This window comes from Erpetoichthys calabaricus, chromosome 17, assembly GCF_900747795.2.
Source record: "Erpetoichthys calabaricus chromosome 17, fErpCal1.3, whole genome shotgun sequence".
NCBI classification, from domain to species: domain Eukaryota; kingdom Metazoa; phylum Chordata; class Cladistia; order Polypteriformes; family Polypteridae; genus Erpetoichthys; species Erpetoichthys calabaricus.
Genome location: NC_041410.2, coordinates 29,746,703 through 29,768,811, shown reverse-complemented (window position 1 = coordinate 29,768,811; position 22,109 = coordinate 29,746,703). Strand labels below are relative to the sequence as shown.

The window sequence follows — 22,109 nt, the reverse complement described above, 5'->3', positions numbered from 1 at the left end:
TCTCTGTGTGCTTTGCATCATTTACTTGCCAATACTGTTCTTAAAAAGGTCTTTGAACGAAGTGAATATCATACATTTCGCAGTGTTCTTAGCTCTTCTCATTGTTTTCATTTTGTGTTTAATTCGTTCTTCTACAATCCTCATACTCTGTGTATTCGATGGGGTAAACTGTGCAGACTATCAACCGGAATGACCTCAGGGCTAAAGTTCTAGCTGCTCTTACACAAGCTTTACTCGAGCGGTTAGCACTGGGGGTGGTCCTGGGGGCAGGAAAAGTGGCAGTGCGCTGTCTGCCGGATTGTCAGGAGACTGAAGATCCCCCTCTGCCTGTCTGCACGACTCCTCTCAATACGTCTATAGTCTGTTCATACCGCCAAAAGGTATTCGTTTATTTCTGTATACCTCCGCCTGCTCTATTTCACTTTTTCTTTTGTTTTCTCTCTCAAAAGTGCATGGGGAATTCATTTTCGGGATCATTGCTGTTCGCTTTGTTTCCGTCTCGCGTGCTCGAAGCAGGTGTGGCCAGCCGCGGTGCAGTTTACTCGACTTCACATTCGTCAAGTTCACTCTTGGCTGCTGTGAGAACATGCAGTTTTAAAGCTATCCCGCAACTGATGCAGAGAGAAGCCACAAGTGACACACTACAGGACTGGCTGAAGCTAGTAGGTCAGTGTGTGACATACAGGACAGCGCAAGAGAGAGAAGACGATGCGCCCATTAGAAAGGGAAACGGTGATTTGCATGAATCTTTTCATTCTCCGTCCTTCATAACTTTTATTGTGTTACTGCAGTAAATGGGGATTGGAGGGGCTATAGTAATTCGGGATGTTTTCTCTTGTATTCAAAACTGTTACTCGTTTACATATGAAATCGTTCTATGATGAATGTGAAATGTGTAACCCATTTCATAAATAAGTTTACGATGGCATGACTTCATGCAGTACATTAAAATAATTTAATGTGAGTTTGTGAGTTTCGGCATACCTTACATTTCCTTTGAGAAAATATAGCAAAATGTACACTGCTACAAGAAAGGAGAAGATGGGCTAAAAGAACAATATATTTTCACGGGTTTTGAGTTCATTTCAGTCTGGCAAAATTACACCCACTCTTAAAAATAAAAGTGCCAAAGTGGTTCTTCAGACCGATGCCATGGAAAATCCATCTGTCATCTGGAAAAAACCTGCACTTATGTAGGTCCGTAAAAGGTTCCATAAATAACTATGAACAGGTGATAGCAGATTTGAGAAATATACCACTGGGCTCCGATATTAAAACGACTACTGGTGCATACTGTACAACCACACAGGCTAAATTCAGAAGCACTTTCTTTAAGTATCCTGCTAGGTAGCCAACTGTAAACTAAATATTTATGTTTATTTCCAAGTTTTAGGAACCTTTTCAAAGCCCAGAATAAAACGGTTCTTTATCAAGCCATGTTTCTATTAGGGGTTGCACATCCAAGTAAAGTGTAGTGCTGTGCTATATGATCAACTTACTGGGGTACCTGGCACTGTTGCAGGTGTTAAAAAACGAAAGTGTAGTCACAAAATAAAATCCCCATAGGAAAATATTATGCCTCCAAACCTAAATTTTATAAGCCCACTGTGAAGTCTTTAAAAATATTAGTTCATCAATAGCACTGTAGTGGGTTGTTTGGTTCCTTAGTTCCTGGTTCCTTGAGAAAGAATTTACTTTTGTTCTAATGCAAATATTTGAATGACTTATTCTAACCCATCGGAAGTCTGTTACTGCTACTGTTCTTGACCCTTTTCAGTTTGCGTATCGAGCAAATACATCTGTGGACGATGCCATCAAAAAGGGCTTTTATTTTGTGCTGGAGCATCTGAACAGTAAAGGAAGTTATGCCAGAATACTGTATGTTGACTTCAGTTCAGCTTTTAACACCATTGTCCCTTAACTGTAGTTAACTAAATGTCTACAGACTGAAATGAATTCTTCCATCTGTAAATTGAATGTTTGTGTGGGCTACCACCTCTCTGACTGTCTCCATATTAGCACAGGTGCCCCTCAAGTCTGTGTACTTTCCCCCCTACTTTATTCCTTGTACACCAATAACTGTAGGGCCACTGATCCTTCAGTTAAAATCATTAAGTTTGCTGATGACACCACCATTATTGGTCTAATTGCTAATGGGAATGAAACACATTATAGAAAAGAGGTGTCTTGTGTCTTGGTGTGCTTCCAACAATCTAGTGCTCACTAACGTCCAAGACAGTGGTCATTGACTTTTACAAACAACAATTGCAACCTCTTCCACTAAAAATTAATGACTCTGCAGTCAGTATGGTGGAATCCTTCAAATTTTTGGGCACAACTATCACAACACTCTCAGCTGGGACATTAACACCACCTACATCAATAAAGAGGCACAGCAGTGATTGTAGTTCTTACCCCAACTAAAGAAATTAAATATTTCCCAGCCAATCCTAGTTCAGTTTTACAAAGCCACAATTGAAAGTGTAATCACATTCTCCATTGTTGTCTGGTTTGGTTCAGCAACAGCACACTTCAAAAATAAATACAGCATGTTGTGAGGTCTGCTGAGAAAACAATTGGCTGTACCCTTCCATCTGTTGCAGATTTGTATACATCTCGTGTCACTAGCCATGTCAAAAGGATCACCATGGACTCATCTCACCCTGCTCATCACTTATTCCATAAACTCCCCTGTGGTAAACGTTTCAGGTCAATTAAAATTAAACCTAACAGATACCTCAATAGTTTCTTTTCCTGAGCCATAGCCCTCTCAAATCAGTAACCTAACCTGGCTTCTATATATATTCATGTATTCTGTCAGAAACTGTACAAATGTGTGTGTATACAGTATATGTAACATGTGTGTGTGTGCACGTGCACTCACACTTTCACTTGCACATCACCTTTATAATAGTACTGTTCTGCAAACTTGTATCACATTTTTCTTTTTTGGATTGTTTATCTTTTAAACTTATATATTATAGAAATGCTATTTATGTTATTTGTATGTGATGCTTTGTTCTGTTATAAGCAGCTCCAAATCTACCAAGTCAAAGTACTGGCGAATAAAAGTGATTCTGATTCAGAACCATTTCATTCTTGGAAGGATTCTTTGAATATGGCTAATATATGGACAACACAGAAATACTTAACATATACACAAGTACCTTGCAGGATACAACACATCCTATCACTGGAACCTAGCCTGTGTGATTGTGCAGTAAGAGTCTGTTGCACAAACACTTTGGTATTTCACAAATCTGTTATTATCTCTTCATTGCTACTTATGGTACCCGTTATAAATCCATCCATCCTGCTATATCTTAACTACAGTGTCACAGAGGTCTGCTGGAGTCAATTCCAGCCAACACAGGGCACAAGGCATGAAACAAACCCTGGGCAGGGCGTCAGCCCACCGCAGGGCGTGCACACACACACCAAGCACACACACTAGGGACAATTTAGAATTGCCAATGCACCTAACCTGCATGTATTTGGACTGTGTGAGGAAACCCACGCAGACACGGTGAGAACATGCAAACTCCACGCAGGGAGGACCCGGGAAGCAAACCCGGGTCTTCTAACTGCGAGGCAGCAGCACTACCCACTGTGCACCCCTTTTATAAATCTAAATAAATAAATGTTCTCTCTGGAACCCTCACCTGGATTTTTTTTGGGGGGAACGAACAATAGTTCCTCTATGGCAAGTGCCAGTGCTAGGTATTTTACACCCTAGGGCAAGTTTATTAGTGCGCCAGCCGACTGTTCGGTAGCTAACTTGTGTGGCTGGGTTTTCCTCACCCTTGTGATCTGAGTCCTAGCTGAATGCTTAATTTGCCTTACTGGTGGCACCGGTACTGCTTATGGCATCTCTCTGAGGAGCCACTTTGGCATCTTTATTTGTAAAAGTCTGGGGAGTGACTTTGCATACCTGTGCCAAGTCCTAATTTTTAGGTCCAATGGTGTGGATTTGCATACCAGACAAACACACATTCTGCTTTATATATTAGAAGAGTGTCACTTCACATTTCTGTACACATTTTCCATAAACTTGACAGATAGCATAGGACCCACAAGAAGATTCAGATAAAAGTTTTAGTCTAATTCATTTCAGGAGTGCGGCGGTATTGACCCTTGAATGACCTCCATTCAGAGAGCGGTCAGTTATCGCATGTTCTAAGTAATTTGTTGATTTAACCTGAATAATGACCTGTGCTTAATCAGTGACATGTCATCTGCTATTTATGTTAGAGCGGACACTAGCTGTGCACCACAAAGATGGACCGTTTCATTTAAAAAAATTCACCAAAAATAAATGATGGTTTTCTTGTTCTTTACTGAGCAGCATGACAAGGTGTTTATAACATACAGCAGTTGGTTTTCCAATTCTTCAATGTGAAAGTGTTTATTGACTCACGCCCTTCACTTAGGGAGTCAGATGGAGTAGCTGACCCAGTGTCTTTGTGATTTGTATATGGGCCTCTCATTATAAACACGCCTCAAAGTGCTTTACAGCTACAGTGCAGGTGCTTCCATTGGCCTATACTGAGCACCAGCGGGTGAAGTGACATGGGGAGTTGGTGATGAGGACATTATCCTTCACTGTTTTGAGTTGTTTTCATCTCTAGTCAACAGCTTCCCTAGGTGCTTTACAGTTAAAGTATAGTTGTTTGTTTACTCTTATAGCGTCTCCTTCAGTGACGCATGTGACTCAAGCAAGGAGTCAGTAGTGGCAAATAAACTTCTTACTGTGCAGTTTTATGTGGTTGTTTTTCCAGCACTAGGGCAAAGGGCTTTAAGTACAGTGGACCATTATTGCCATACTATGTTATAAAAAGTGTTTAGTCAGTTTAACCAAAAAATACATTTCATTGAGTCATCAGGAAAGATTAAAGGAGTTGAACCTTTTCAGTTTAAGTAAAAGAAGATTAATAGATGACATGATAGGAATTTGCATGTTCTCCCTGTGTCTGCGTGGGTTTCCTCCGGGTGCTCCAGTTTCCTCCCACAGTCCAAAGACATGCAGGTTAGGTGCATTGGCGATCCTAAATTGTCCCTAGTGTGTGCTTGGTGTGTGGGTGTGTGTGTGTGTGCCCTGCGGTGGGCTGGCGCCCTGCCCAGGGTTTGTTTCCTGTCTTGTTGGCTGGGATCGGCTCCAGCAGACCCCCATGACCCTGTAGTTAGGATATAGCGGGTTGGATAATGGATGGATAGATGATAGAAATGCTTCCAATCATAAAAGGATTAGTAGAGTGGATTGAGACTATTACTTTAAAATGTGTTCAGCAAGAGCACAGTGGCATAGTTGGAACTAAGCGTAAATTTTACACAGAATTTTAGACAAGTGGAATAAGTGACCAACGAATGTAGTGGAGAGAAGAACTTTAGGGTCCTTCAAAACTTGACTTGATGTTGTTCAGTGAATAATATTGGCAGGCTTTGTTGAACTGAATAGCCCATTCTTGTCAAAATGTTTCTAATGTTCTGCTGTTCTTATGTAGTAACAGGTAATTTACCTGGGTTTATTCAATTCAAACAAATTATTTGATTGAAATTAATATAACTGAGCTGAAACACAAAGATTTCAGAAAAGGACAATTTCAGCTTGGTCTAAACTAATTTTCTTTTAGAAATACAAACCGTGCCCTGTGCTTGCTGGGATAGATACCAGCTTCCCTGCTACCCTGCTCAGGATAAAGCAGGTTTGGAAATTGAAAAGATGAATGGATGGATTTCACTTTTATACAACCTTATGTCTCAGATTAACCACCATCTAAACATTCTATGTATACACAAATTGAAATTCTTAACTGGATTTATCCAAATGTTTCATTACATGTGGTAACATCCAACTAAGAAATTGGAAATTACAAAATTGGTGTCAATAATGTCATTTTATTAAAGCAGGTCTCATTTGATGTGAACAATATATGTCGATATTTTGGGACTTGTCCATTTGTAACAAAATGAAAAAAAAGTTTAGTCTACAATGGGTCACTTGTGGTACAAAGTACAACACAAAGATCACTCATTTGTAATATTAAAGCAATTACCAACACTAGAATTTTCTCAAATTATACATCTATATACATCCATCCATCCATTTTTCAACCCGCTGAATCCGAACACAGGGTCACGGGGGTCTGCTGGAGCCAATCCCAGCCAACACAGGGCACAAGGCAGGAAACAATCCTGGGCAGGGTGCCAACCCACCACAGGACACACACAAACACACCCAGACACCAAGCACACACTAGGGCCAATTTAGGATCACCAATCCACCTAACCTGCATGTCTTTGGACTGTGGGAGGAAACCGGAGCACCCGGAGGAAACCCACGCAGACACGGGGAGAACATGCAAACTCCACGCAGGGAGGACCCGGGAAGCGAACCCAGGTCCCCAGATCACCCAACTGCGAGGCAGCAGCGCTACCCACTGAGCCACCGTGCCGCCCCATCTATATACAGTACATATAAAATGCTACTTTTTGTCCATCTGTCATGAGATTGCTTGCAAACTAATTGGGCTAGAACCTTGATCTTGGTCTTAATCTCATGAGCAGATATGTTCTGTAAATACAAAAAATTGGGGTCAGCCTCGGCAAAGTGATCTGTTCTCATTGTGTTTATTATGCCAAGTGATCGCAAAAATCAAAAAGACGTGAAGGAAATAAAACAACGAGCAGCAGCATCTGCTGAATGTCAACCAAATCACAGAAGCTAATTATGTGCAGAAGAATACCGTAATAGGCAGAAGCAGACAAGACGATGAAGCATATAGTCAAGCAAGACATAATCCTGAATACAGACTGATATGCTTTGGAAATTGAAAAAAAGTTTAGGTAGTGCTAACCTTGTGGGTAGAAAACTTTATTGTAAGTAAAATACAAACACATTCAAATTTCATACCATACCATACCATACCATATTTATTTGTTGAGCGCTTAAAAACACAGCATTACAACCGACCAAAGCGCTGTACAGTTAAAACAAACAGGACTAAAAACAAAATATTAAAGCAAACATTAAGAGAGAATTTGAACTAAGAACTAAAAACAGGTCAGAGGATCCAATAAAATAAAGAAAATAGCGAAAAACAAGTAGAAAATGAAACAAGTTAAGAATTAAAAGCCAATGTGAAGAAGTGCGTTTTTAAGTGTAATTTGAATGTGGCAACTGAAGTGGCTTGCCTAACCACTAAGGGTAGGGAGTTCCAGAGCCTGGGTGCACCGATGGAGAAAGCCCTTTCACCACGAGCTTTGAAACGTGCCTTGGGAACGGTTGGAAGGAGCTGATCTGTGGATCTAAGAACGCGAGGGGGATTGTATCGATGGAGCAAAACACTCAAATAGGTGTGGGCTAGACCATTTAATGCCTTATAAGTTAGGAGGAGTATCTTAAAATCGATTCTGAATCTAACCGGCAGCCAATGTAAGGTTTTTAAAATTGGAGTAATATGTTGGCCACTGCCACTCCCTGTTAGAAGCCTTGCAGCCGCATTTTGAACCAGTTGTAGTCTAGAAAGAGTGGCTTTGCTGATACCATAAAGGCAGGAATTAGAGTAATCAAGCCGGGACGTAATAAATGCATGGATTACTGATTCCAGGAGATGGTTAGACAGAATAGGCTTGAGTTTGGCGATACGCCTGAGCTGGAAAAAACAGGATTTTACTGTGCTGTTGACTTGAGCATCCATTTTCATAATCAAGTGTAAGTTCCTACATTTGTAAATAACAGCCAGAGAGTTCACTGTTGTTTATATCTTGCCTTCTGTAGCGTTTTATTTTTGGACTGTAGGTCTGCATGCTTCACTAGTATTATATAAAGTACATTAAAGTTAAGGTAATGCCATGTTGTCTTGTTCTTGATTCTTGTGATAAAATGGTGGGGAATCACAGTGCCTCTAAATAACAGCCACCCAATGAAACTTTGATATTTATAATCAAGAAACAACAACTTGGACATTTCTTGTTTGTGTTTTTAACATAATAAGTGAGATAGGTGAAACCAACATGGTCTTGATTTATGCTGAAAAATCTCACTACATTAAGATAAATCAATGAAGGTACACGTTAAAAAATAAAGGTGCCAAAAAGCAAAGTGAAGCCATTTTTGGTTCCCAAAAGAACTATCCATGTGAATTTTCCAGACAACAGAAATATTTATTTTTTTATTTCGATCAATAACAGATTCCATAGATTTCAACAGATTTGTGAAATAGCAATGGGGTTGTGATTTTAAAAGGACTCTTGCTGCATACAATACTACTGGCTAAGTTCAGGTGTTCTTGGTCTGCAATTTAGCCTGCTATACGTTTAAGATCTCGGTTTTGTCCACATATTAGGAATCTTTTCAAAGTCCAAAGAACCAATTTCATATGCAAAGAACCCTTCACAGAGTTACATGGTTCTTCGTAAAGCATTGGTCTAGGTCAGAAACCGATCTGCCCAGTAAAGTTTCATTTTAGAACCAGTATTTTGAAGAGTGTAAACTTAAAGAGTTGTACCAAGTTGACATAATTCTTTAGTTTCTGCTGTCTTTTATTCACCTTCCTAGCATAGTAGAATGTACAGTAGCTACTATCAGGCTATGTGACTTGATTAGGTCCTGACAGGGGCGTTCTAATCAACAAGCGTATGCTTCGAAATCGCGCCTTTCACAACGTGCGTTTTCTCAGTGAGCTTTTCAGTAACATTATTTAATTAAAAATATAATAGCAGTTGACACACTTAGTACAAATGTGTAAGAAATGTCACTTAATATGAATGGAGCAGATAGGAAAGGTGCCGTTAGGATGTTAAGTTTAGTAAATACTGAAGAGGCGTTCTTCAGTGTGGTTTATTCAGCAGTTCTGCTAATTGCCATCATTCCTAATGAATGCATGGACTTGACAAAACCTTTTTTTTCAGAAAACATTGTAAGTTTTTGTATACGAGTGATTTTATCCTCTCACCTGAGTTCCCATTTGGAAGCGGTAATGCATTTAAGATGTTTTGTAGCACCTAAGTTAATTATACAGGAGGGCCTCGTTTTTTTATGAACACCTTTCTTTTGCCGCTTGTCACGCCTCTCAGAATCTCAGCGGTGTCACGTGAGCGTTTTTAAGGGGCGGAGCGTTGCTGCACACTAGGCGGCGCAACTGACCTGTGGAGGGTGCAGTCAAGCACACCTGGCTCTGACCTGATGTAAACTCTCCGCGGCATGATAACAAATCCAGGTGGAATGGTGCTTCCCGTGCCTGAAAATCTCCACTTAAAGGCAGGTGTTTGTTCACCTGTGACGATGTGTAGCTGTTAACGCTAACATAAGGAATCGCAAGCGTTACAACTGCACATTTCTGATTATTCATACACGAATAATACAAGTTTTCTATTAATAGTTTCCACTTCGTTAATCAATACACCATCTCGAGTATTCTTTTTAATGGTCCCTACTTTCTGAAAATGGCACTTGCTTTTATGCACAGCATAATCGTCTCACGTTTCAGGAGAAAATGGTTTCCGGAGCTGGAGCTTTTAACCTCGTGCGTGCTGCTGTTTTTAGAATCGACTTCGACAGCATCAAATGGCATCATTATCATTCTTGAGTGAAATTATATTTGAGAGATGCTACCCGGTAGTGTTTATAGGTCTGATTTAATCTGATTTTAGAAAATCGATCCCTGTGCTTGGTCGCAGGCCACAGATACACATTGAAGAAATAAACTCGTTGGATCTACTTAATAAAATGTTGGCACCTGTTTCAGTTTATTTGAAATGAGTACTTCTACTATGAGCAAATGTGGAGGTCTACTGTTATCATCTTTAGTTATTATAACATGAGTTTATTTAAAAAATATTGTTGGATCTGCTTATTAAGATTATGTTAACTATTTCCTCAAATTAAGTTACCCTAATGTGTAGATGTAATGTACACCTTACTTTGTGCATTTCCCAATCACAAATTTAAAAAAGTCATTATTAGCTAAATGTATTTCTTTTTTAAAACAGCCTCCATCCAAGCAAAAGTACTACCCAATCCACAAAAGCCAACACAATGCATAGACATCTACGGTGCATCCGGAAAGTATTCACAGCGCATCACTTTTTCCACATTTTGTTATGTTACAGCCTTATTCCAAAATGGATTAAATTCATTTTTTCCCTCAGAATTCTACACACAACACCCCATAATGACAACGTGAAAAAAAGTTTACTTGAGATTTTTGCAAATTTATTAAAAATAAAAAAACTGAGAAAGCACATGTACATAAGTATTCACAGCCTTTGCCGTGAAGCTCAAAATTGAGCTCAGGTGCATCCTGTTTCCCCTGATCATCATTGAGATGTTTCTGCAGCTTAATTGGAGTCCACCTGTGGTAAATTCAGTTGGTTGGACATGATTTGGAAAGGCACACACCTGTCTATATAAGGTCCCACAGTTGACAGTTCATGTCAGAGCACAAACTAAGCATGAAGTCAAAGGAATTGTCTGTAGATCTCCGAGACAGGATTTTCTCGAGGCACAAATCTGGGGAAGGTTGCAGAAAAATTTCTGCTGCTTTGAAGGTCCCAATGAGCATAGTGGCCTCCATCATCCGTAAGTGGAAGAAGCTCGAAACCACCAGGACTCTTCCTAGAGCTGGCCGGCCATCTAAACTGAGCGATTGGGGGAGAAGGGCCTTAGTCAAGGAGGTGACCAAGAACCTGATGGTCACTCTGTCAGAGCTCCAGAGGTCCTCTGTGGAGAGTGGAGAACCTTCCAGAAGGACAACCATCTCTGCTGCAATCCACCAATCAGGCCTGTATGGTAGAGTGGCCAGACGGAAGCCACTCCTTAGTAAAAGGCACATGGCAGCCCGTCTGGAGTTTGCCAAAAGGCACCTGAAGGACTCTCAGACCATGAGAAAGAAAATTCTCTGGTCTGATGACAAAAAGATTGAACTCTTTGGTGTGAATACCAGGCGTCACGTTTGGAGGAAACTAGGCACCACTCATCACCAGGCCAATACCATCACTACAGTGAAGCATGGTAGTGGCAGCATCATGCGGTGGGGATGTTTTTCAGCGGCAGGGACTGGGAGACTAGTCAGGATAAAGGGAAAGATGACTGCAGCAATGTACAGAGACATCCTGGAGGAAAACCTGCTCCAGAGCGCTCTTGACCTCAGACTGGAGTGACGGTTCATCTTTCAGCAGGACAACGACCCTAAGCACACAGCCAAGATATCAAAGGAGTGGCTTCAGGACAACTCTGTGAATGTCCTTGAGTGGACCAGCCAGAGCCCAGACTTGAATCTGATTGAACATCTCTGGAGAGATCTTAAAATGGCTGTGCACCGACGCTTCCCATCCAACCTGATGGAGCTTGAGAGGTTCTGCAAAGAGGAATGGGCGAAACTGGCCAAGGATAGGTGTGCCAAGCTTGTGGCATCATATTCAAAAAGACTTGAGACTGTAATTGCTGCCAAAGGTGCATCGACAAAGTATTGAGCAAAGGCTGTGAATACTTATGTACATGTGCTTTCTCAGTTTTTAATAAATTTGCAAAAACCTCAAGTAAACTTTTTTCATGTTGTCATTATAGGGTGTTGTGTGTAGAATTCTGAGGGAAAAAATGAATTTAATCCATTTTGGAATAAGGCTGTAACATAACAAAATGTGGAAAAAGTGATGCGCTGTGAATACTTTCCGGTTGCACTGTAAATATCCAATTACACCAGAGAATATAAATAATTTGTTACATTGCTGCCCATCTTCACATGAAGAATACACATGTGATCTTGTGATGTACAGTGTGTAAGTGGTTTGTCACACTATTGAAGACACACAAAGCTATTTTCAGATAGCTATTTTCAGAAATGTACAAATACTTTACGTGGCAGTTAAAATGCTAGTTTTATGTACAAAGGCTTGATCTTTGATTAATACTGCATAAATGAGTAGAGATCCTCAAAACTCTCTACAAAAAAGGTGGCCTCTTCTACAAATTAACTATAATTAAGCAAATTAGAAATTGTTGTCAAGAAAAATAACTGAACAACTGCAAATAAAAACCATCTGGGAAATATCTCAAAAATCGCACTTTGTCTAAGCACTCATTTTCAAATGGGAAAATGTTACCTGAATGGAGCAACCTGTCCAGTCAGCAACATTACTCCATGACATTGCAACGTAAATGATGATTATATGGACATGAAATTCATTTGCTTTGTTTGAACACAAATTAACTGAGCTACTGTGACATCTAACAAAATTACGGTAGATGGCTTGAAAGACCTCAGTTTCAGTGATTCATAGACAGGATATGCAGCATTGTTCATAATGGCCCTCAGTTTTGTTTTAATTTTCTCCTCCACTACTAACTCCAGGGGGTCCAAAGTGCATCCCATAATTGAGCCTTCTCTTTTGATTAGAAGGGAACATGATTAGAAGTTTCTAAAAATTATAAAAAGAATTAGTACAGTAGATCCCAATTGTTACTTTTAAATAAAGTCTGCCACAAGAAGAGGAGGATACAGTTAGAAACTTGTTAAGGGCAGATTTTATACAAATGTTAGAATGTTTTCCTTCACACAAAGAACCGTAGGCTCATGGACTAAATGATCGAGTGATGTGGTGGAGAGCAGGGCCTTAGAGACGTTCAGATGTCAACTTGATGTTATTTTGGACAATCTCTGTGATTAGGATGGATGAGCTTGTTGCGATGAATGGCCTAATTTTTTCATCATGACCTTTTCTAATATTCTAATGACACAGTAAATGTGAGTCACCTCCTTGAGTTAACCTTGGGAAAATAATGGAAAACACCCAAAGTGCACAGGTAAAACTCCTTGGGGTGTGGTTTGCTATGAAAGGCTGGGGTGGGGCAAGGTTCCTTACCTGGATGGGAGGTCAACGCTTGGGAGGCACAAGAAAGAAGGGGATGATCATCCTGCCTCAGTATGGAAGTGGGCACAATGGTGTCCTGGCATGGTTGGACTGAGGAACAATACCTGGCTGGGATGCCAGTGTGACAGAAGGACAGAGGGAGACAACTCATAAGGGCTACATACTCCCCCCCCCCCCCCCCACCCCCCCAGGTGGCAGCATCCCTGGGAGACGCTGACTGTACAGACACCCACAAGGCATGCTGGGAATTATAGTCCCATAGAGCAGCCTTTTTTGAATTCTTTGACTGCTGCCAGGGTGTGCTGCAAAGCTCTCTGATCCCCACTTTCCAGATCAAAGATAAAAGAATCCTCTTCACCTCATTCAGGCAAGTTGGAGTCATGTGGGTGGTGAGCAAAGCTCGCCTGGATGAGTTGATAGAGAAGGAAAAGACAGAAGGGAGTTGTGCTGCTGTTTATTATCACAAAGGAGCCTTTTGTTATGGTGTTTTATTATAATGAACCTTTTATTAGAACCTGGGAATTATGTCTATGCTGTTGTGTCTGGAGTTTGGAGTTCTGCAACATTCCCTAGTGGTCATATACTGTATAACACAAAATGATGCATTATTAAGTAATTCTATAAACATTGTTCGACTTCTTTAAGGTCACATTGTAGAATAAAATGACAGAACTACAAAAGTTAAGTTTATTCTGATGGTGTTCATTATATAAAGCAATATGTAAAATTCCAGTTCACAAGCTCATCCGTTATCTTTTACATGCTGCGTAACTCTCAACAAGTAACTTCACCTCACATCATCTAAATTCATTTGGTAGAAAAGAATGGAAACAACTGGGCTGCATCTGTAAATCACATGGGGAGAAAATGAAAGACACTGCACAACAAAGCAATGTCGCTGGCTCAATCATCATCACTCTTTCATTATTTGACTCTCAGCAAGTCACTTCACTGCCCTGAGTTCAGATTGTAGAAATAAAGGAAACAACATCAATGAAGTGCATTAGGATTGTATTTACTATGTAAGGCATTATATAAAATGTAGAGATAAAAGAAGAATGCTTCACGTGGAGTGAGATCATCAGAGGAGTGGCTCAGAGGTCTAACCTTGAACACCTACTTTTCCTGATTTAAATTAACAACATGGATTCCAGTAGTTAGGAAACTTGTGAAATTTGCAGATGATACTAAAATTAGAGGAATGGCAAATGCAGATGAGATAGCAAAAACAATTCAAGAAGCCTTGGACAAGCATCAGCACTGGGCGAACACATAGAAAAGTGCAAAGTGCTACACGTGGGCAACAGGAATATCAATGATAAATGCAAGATGGGAGATGGGAGATATGGTTCAAAAGGAAGCAACCACTGAAAAGGATTTAGCAGTTAATGCTGACAGAATATTTTCAGCATCTAAGCAATGCACAGAAGCGATTAAAAAGGTGAAGAAAATTTTAGGTTATCTCATAAAAACTGTTAAATGCAAATCAGAGGACATTATGCTGAGACTTTATAATGTGCTAGTAGAACCACATCTGGAGTATTTTGTGCAATTCTGGCCACCACGCTTCAAGAAAGACAAAACCGCACTCGAAGGTGTGCAGAGGAGAGCAGCCAAGTGCATCCCAGGACTTGAGGACGTGTCCTACCATGACACACTCCGGGAATTAAAACACATTTAGTCTCGAGCAGAGGAGACAGCATTGGGACCTATCTGTGTACTGTATCTATTAAACATAACTTGCATTATCTTGTACTCCACACATCAGGGCACTATATAATTTAACATCCTAATAGCCTTCTTGATCGCTTCTGTACGCTGTCTTGATGTAGATAGTGACGAGTCCATTATGAGTCCCAGATCCTTTTTATATGGGGTGCCTTCAAGTTCCAGACCTCCCATTGTTTATTCATGTGCCATGGTCACCAAACTCATTATGTACAGTGTCTTTAATACGAAACACCATTCTAATGCAATTCATAGATGTTGAACAATAATTTTCATGATTTCTCCATTATAATTTCACAGACGTGATGCGATTTGGTTTTAAATCCAGCGATTAAGCCAGCATTCTAAATCTGCCTAAGAGAATCTACAATATCTAGGTAAAATATTACTTTCCCAAGTGAGGTCCCATCCTCGGGGTCATACAGTGAATTACTAGCAGGAGCTGAACTGGCACCTTATGACCCAAAGTTTACTGTGTACAGGGTCTTTCCACTTTGAGCAGCATCACAAGGCCCTTTACATTTACAATACAATGGAAAGTTAACCTTCCTCTTATGTAATTTTCTTTTTTAATGTAAAAAGAATGGTGTTAAAGTTCTGTTCTTGTAAAATGACTTGGTGTCACACTCACTAGAGTAAATTGTTCTGTACCCATATATAAAATGTTACCCATCTAGTTTAGCTGCTTTTCTCATGTTTCAGTTGTCAGTGGCCATCACAACGTGTCAAGCAGCGGTGCAGGCTCACCTACCAGCATATCAGAGACTGCGCTTGGTCTGTGGTCGCCTCCATTTGCTGCACAGACCTTTATAGCTCTTCTTGCTCACTCTGGCCATGACGTGGCTTTAGTTATGCAGCAGACAATTCCATAATGTATTTGTTGAAGGTTACACTAACTTTGTCTTGGAAGTGGATTTGACAAAACACCCGATGAGATCACACGTTTGATGTCGTTTCAGATGTGTGGAAGTGAAATACAATCCGTGTGTATTTTGACCTCCTTCCCCTCTCCCACGCTTACTCCTGTCTACCTGACTTCCTTCTGCTCTAACTAGGAGGCCTGTGCATTGTGTAACTCCTCGAATGTGATTTGATTGGATTATATCAGAGCTTTCTCTTCTCCCCTCCTTGCATCATCCCTATGAAGCCTACCAGACTGCCTTTCATATGTAATTCTACCAGGCATGCCTCTTTGAAATTGAATGTGCTTTTTCGGTTTAAATGCCATGCAGCAGATGTGCCTGAAAACTACTGTGGGCCAGAGGTTCATTTACAATGTCCAGTAGCTTCTGACCTGCTGTGACATCCAATGATGACTCAGGCTACAATGGACTGTAAAGGGTGCAAAATTAGCAGAAAACCAGACTGACGAAATTAGACTTCTGGTGCTTGTGAAGTGTGGAGCCTTGTGTTTAGCAGTGCAGACTTACTTGAAATCAAAGCAGCTTTTGACTCTAAAGGAAAGTTAATGGCAGCCCAAGCCTGCAGGAACATCATAGGGTTTAGGAAGCAGATGATGCCTTTATTCTTCTCTTCTAGATACCTGTCCTCCTGCAATCACATGTAAGCTCTCGCCTCCTTCTTATATGACACTCGCGCAGTATTTCTGAAGTTTAATTTATAGGGAGATGGCTTCATTCTGGAGGCTGACTCAAATTTCAGATTTAATTACACTGACACAATTTAGCAGCATACATCTGAAGACGCGTGGGCAGGAAAGTCAAGGACTGAGCAGGCAGTGCTGTTTTAAATAAGTTATGGTTGACTCATGAACTGGATGGTGTCACATAGTGAAAGCCGCACTGCCTATATGGTCTGTTAAGCATGCAAGGCCACTTCTAAATTATGAGAGTGTGCAGAGTGTGTGGGAGAGTGAAAGGGAACCTGTGCATTAAAAAGAGGTAAACCAGCTAAGAAAAACCGGCCCACTTTCCACTTCAGCCATGATCCCATGGGGCATTTAACAAGAGAAGCTTTTACTAGCATTCTGAATGAGGATAGCTTTGAGAACCAGTGGTTCTGGTGCAGACCATGCAGGGGAACAGAGTGGGCCATCTCAGGGGTGTGGTCACTTCATTAGAGAAAATCAATTAGGAAGCTGCATACTTGTGATTTTATACTGTACTAGTGAAACACGTGGACCCACAGTCCTAAAATACAATGCACATAAAATCCAAGTTAAAGATAAGGAACTGTTGATTGCTCTTATGTTTTTAAATAGTTACTTAATTCAGTTCATCTAGAAATCATAATGTATTATATTACTTCTGGTGATTGAAGTAGAATAAGCTAAACTTTTCTATATTGGCAGCACATTCCTTAGTTTTCAACATTAAAAAATACAGCTTTGTATTGATCAGAATGTGATCTGATGTAACCTTGCTAAGTAATGATCTTCAAAGAAACATCGATATAAGATGTTAAATGAATGCTTTGATATGATTGGAGATTTCAGCTACCTGACAATCTTCTTTATTGTCATCATGCACTTCTGTCTTGTTCTCACATTTTGTATCCTGGACATTGCCTTATATGTCTATGAGCCTTCGTGTTTGTCTGCTGCTTGGTTGCTCTGTATTCAGAATTACGTCTTACTTGTCAGTGTGGTCCAGCATCTTGTCTTCTTATTCTTTGTCACTTAATCGCCTTCTGAGATTTGCCTAAAGCTCAGCAGATGTGGTGCTTGGCTTTGTGATCACGTTGCAGTAAACACACATTTAACAAAGTTCAGTGTCTGATTATCAATAAACCCAAAGTACACCTGATTATGAATTCTGAACACAAGTGTATTGTGTCCTGGGTTATCATCAATAGATGGGCTTGCATGCTTTTATTACTATTAACCTTTCTGGTCAACATGTTGCTGCAACCTAATTTTTTTTTAATTTCCTAAGTATAACAGTCTATTTTCAGGATCATTTCTTCCTTCAGAGTCTTGTCTACTTCTGCCTATTATGGTATTCTTTATCCCATAATCAGCTTCTGCGATTACCTTGACACTCAGCTGATGTTGTCGCTCTTTTTTTTTCTTTCCACCATGTGGCTTGGATTTGTGATCACTTCATCATAATAAGCACGCAAGAGTAGATCCCTTTGCCGAGGTTCCTACTACCTCAATTTTTTTTTAATTTATAGAATATATCAAGTCATGAGCTTTCGATAAGAACCAAGATCAATGTTGCAGCCCCAGTAGTTCATGAGTAATCTCATGACAGCTGGTCAGACCTTAGCATTTTATGTACAGTATATAGATATTGTGTTTAAGATTGACCACCCCTTAAAACAATTTACAGCTATAGCACAATTAAATTTCTTTTTCTTCAATGTGAGCAGATGAAGAGACTTTTTCAGGGTGACACAGATGGTTGAAGTTCTGATCTTGGTATTTTACATAACTCCTTTCATAGAGGACATTATCCCAAGACAGTTAATAGGTATGGCTCATTTGCCTCCCTCTTTCTACAGTGTGACCCCTGGCAGTGGATGGTACTTAGTCAGGGTCACTCAAGTAGTCACTGGTGAGTTTTAAGTGAGTGACCTTGTGATTTTCTACAACATCCCTCGGAGTGAATCACACCTCAGTTCACTTTACAACTCAAGAGTTTAACTATCTCTACAGATGACAGTTAATTCACAAGTGGTCATCAAAGACATGCAAGTTAGGTTAACTGGTGATTCCAAACAGGCCATGTGTTAGACTACTGCCCAGTCCCGGAATGATTTTTGCTTGTCACCAAATGCCACTCTCAATTTAATGACAAAATGATGATGACTCCCCTACTACCTGAGGTCCTTCATCTGCTCTTTTGAAATTTCCATGGTGAACACTGAACAATAATGACCTTATGAGATAGTCCTCCATCACTGATCTCCCTTTATCACTGTCTTGGATCAAGAAACATGACAATCCAATACCATAAGCACTATGATGGAGATGAAGCCATACGTCTGACTCATCCATTAAGCCTGGGATTTGCTCCAATTTACTTGACTGAAAACTGGCAGTTTTTTCTGATAGGCCCACGCACAGTGCTTATGCACCAGCTCGGTGTACACTTGGACTCCACTGTCCCTGTTAGTTCTTTTGCAACCAAACATGGAAAAGAAGCTGAAACAGAACATTGTTTCACATTCCTTTTTATTTTCTTATTCAGCTAATTGTTTCTTGGTACCCAAAGGCCTACTTGACTTTGTTGGCCTCACGGGTCCTTTTAGATAAGGGCTATGTGCTCTGATGTGTCACAATAGCATCAGAAGTGAGAAATAGCTGGTGAACACAGGCACTAATTAATTTTAATAAGCAGCTATTACCTTTATGTCCTGCAAAGAAGTAAAGGCACTTTAACCAGTCACATGCCACATCCCACAAAGTGCTGAGGGCAGTCAACAAACGTGTGATCAGTGGCTAGCTGTCTTCTACCTTTCTTCCATTTCCCTGTCATCTGAGGCTGTGGCCACCATAGACCTTCCATTGGTCAATTGTAAATGATTTACAGTAACTGTTAAAATGGACCCGTTTATGTTTGAAAATGTTCTGTATTTATCAGTTGTCCTTAAATCCATGATTTATGATAGATAGATAGATAGATAGATAGATAGATAGATAGATAGATAGATAGATAGATAGATAGATAGATAGATAGATAGATAGATAGATAGATAGATAGATAGATAGATAGATATAACTTTATTGCTTTTTAAATAAATTAATATAAAAACACACGAACTATTGACTGAACACACACATACCCAAGTGTGACTTTCTATGGTGTCTTGTGCTGGGCCAGTAACATCATTTCAAGCGAGGCCCACCGAATCAGCAAACTAATCAAAAGAGAAGACTCAGTTGTGGGATGCACTCTGGACCCCCAGGAGTTAGGAGTGGAGGAGAAAATTAAAACAAAACTGAGGACCATTTTGAACAATGCAGCATATCCACTCTATGAATCACTGAAACTGAGGCCAGCAAATCTATCTATCTATCTATCTATCTATCTATCTATCTATCTATCTATCTATCTATCTATCTATCTATCTATCTATCTATCTATCTATCTATCTATCTATCTATCTATCTATCTATCTATCATATACAGTAGTATCATCTATCTATCTGTCTATTATATAGTGCCCTTTATTTCTATGATATAGTGCCTTTCATATCTATCTATCTATCTATCTATCTATCTATCTATCTATCTATCTATCTATCTATCTATCTATCTATCTATCTATCTATCTATCTATCACAGGTCAATCCATCCATCTATTCTTTGTCCAGACATATCATCATCACAGGAAATTTACCAGGCTGTTTTATATGTAAAGAAAGTTGTTAAATTGCTAAAACAAATGTAAAAAAAGTTATAACAACCCATGCAAGATATGGTGACGTGGATGCAAGTGAACTGATAGTAAGATGGTAAGAGGACAATATGATGACACTTTAAAACTGGGGCTAGCAAGTTACTGCTACGCAATATGACCTTCACATAGGGTTTGTTTGGTGTTAATAAAACTTGCGAAGCACCAATGACTACAACTTGGAGCAGGGGCTACCTACATACATGTGCTTGTCACGTACAGCCATGTCACAAAAGCTTAGCAAAGACTTAGTTTGTGTTACATACCAATAAGCAACTAATAGATTTACTGCAGCAAACCTGTATAATGCCCCTATGGTCAGATATTTTCACAAAAAGTAGAGGAATTCTGTTTTTTTGTGTGTGTGTGTGTTATGTTTTTCAAGGTTACGTATTTCAAAGTTGCCTAGACATTACATGGATTGTATAATAGAGTAGCTAATCTTCCCGATGAGAAAACTGTTAAGCCCCTTTACCACCAGATATGACCATGTGCCGTCCACCTCACACCCTGTCTTTTAACTCAACACTACACATGTGTGGCATTGTGCTTGTTCCATGTAAACAGCCTTGTGCTACTTTTCAAAATGGTAAAAATGCAATAGCATACATTTTCATATCACTAGAGTTTCTTTTCTGGCTTTGCTGTTTTTCAGTTTCCCATCCATAGGACTGCTTAAAACGCAAATGTGACTTTGTGAGTCAAATATATTGTTTAAAAATATACATTATTCAGAGAAACAGTAATAACATGAGAAACAGAGGTCCTGACTGCTGCTCCCCATGCATGTATTATTTAAAGTGAAAGCGACATGAGTTCTTGTTGCCTTTCAGGGCGCCTTTTAGGAGCTTTGCTCCTTCATTTGGGGCTGTTATGTATGCACACAACTGACCAGAGCACTTACTAGGTCATCCTGGTGTGTGTGAAAGTGCAAATCCAGCTAAATCCCTAGGACTGCCAACTAGGAGTCTTAAATTTGACCTTTTAAGATCTCAAACTTTTCGTGAAGTCATCTGTAAGCTTTAAGACCATAATATCAATACTTGTATTGTACCAGTAACTTTTACAATTGTAGATCCTTCCTGAGAAGGCCTGGGAAAATCAGTCTGTAACTTGAGTAGAATGAGTTTTGTAACATCATTAGTTGCTGTGATGGAAGTGGAAATTGGGTTAATGTGTACATTATAAGCTGGTGTGTCTGAAGCTCAGATATGTGTGTTGTCTTGTTTGTTACTTATTCTGCCTGCTGCCTGTTGTACACTCAGTGAGCAAATCCTTAGGACCACTATACTAATACTGGGTAGCGGATCCTTTTGCTCTCAGAAACAACCTCAGGTTTTTGTGGCATGCATTCCACGAGACATTAGGAACATTCCTTTCAGATTTTGGTCCATGCTGACTTGTTTGCATCATGCCATTTCTACACATTCGTCAGCTGTACATTCATGTTATGAATCCCCCATTCTACAACATCCCAAAGGTGTTTTATTAGATCTGGTGACTGGGATGGCCACTAAAGAACACTCAACTCATTGTCATGTTCATGTTGAGACAATTTTTATTTTGTGGCATGGTGCATTGATGGAAGCAGCCATTAGAAGATTGTGAAAGGAGGCCCATTGTCAGCAATAAAACTCAAATAGGCCTTTGCATTCAAGTGATGATTGGTTGGTGGGAACGGGCCCAAAGTATGTAGCCATGCCATGCAACAGGTGACACCTCAGCACCACACAAGTTCAGATGGAATGGAACCAGTGTGAGGTTTTTTTATGGTGGCCAGAGTGCCAATTCTGCCACCAATCCCCAGTTTGTTCCCTGCAGGTTGGAGGGTCTAGATGCAGGGCTGGATGCAGATTAACATTATACCCAGAATGGAGCAATTGCAGGTTAAGGGCCTTACTTAAGGGCCCAGCGAAGTAGAGTCACTTTTGGCGTTTATGGGATTCGCCCAAAGTATGCCAAGAAAATATTCCCCACACCACCACCATCCTGAACTGTTGACACAGGGCAGGTTGGGTGCATGGATTCTTGCTGCTGACACCAAATTCTGATTGTAACATCTGTATGCCTCAGCAGAAATTGAGACTCATCAGACCAGGCTCTGTTTTTCCAGTCTTCATCTGTCCAGTGCTGGTGAGTCTGTGCCT

The 22,109-nt window shown here is 40.1% G+C and overlaps 1 protein-coding gene across 3 annotated transcripts in view; it reads left to right on the top strand.

The window, feature by feature from the left end:
* The first annotated feature begins 243 nt into the window (after nucleotides 1–243).
* The window catches only part of stra6 (signaling receptor and transporter of retinol STRA6), a 99,815-nt gene continuing 77,949 nt past the window's right edge, over nucleotides 244–22,109 (top strand). The window contains exon 1 of one of the 3 annotated variants that reach the window (XM_028823199.2): nucleotides 244–380. The gene's annotated coding sequence lies outside the window, so the exon portion shown is untranslated. Of the gene's footprint in view, nucleotides 381–563; nucleotides 733–22,109 lie in introns of those variants that run through there. The other 2 variants (XM_028823200.2, XM_051920631.1) reach the window with 2 other exon arrangements.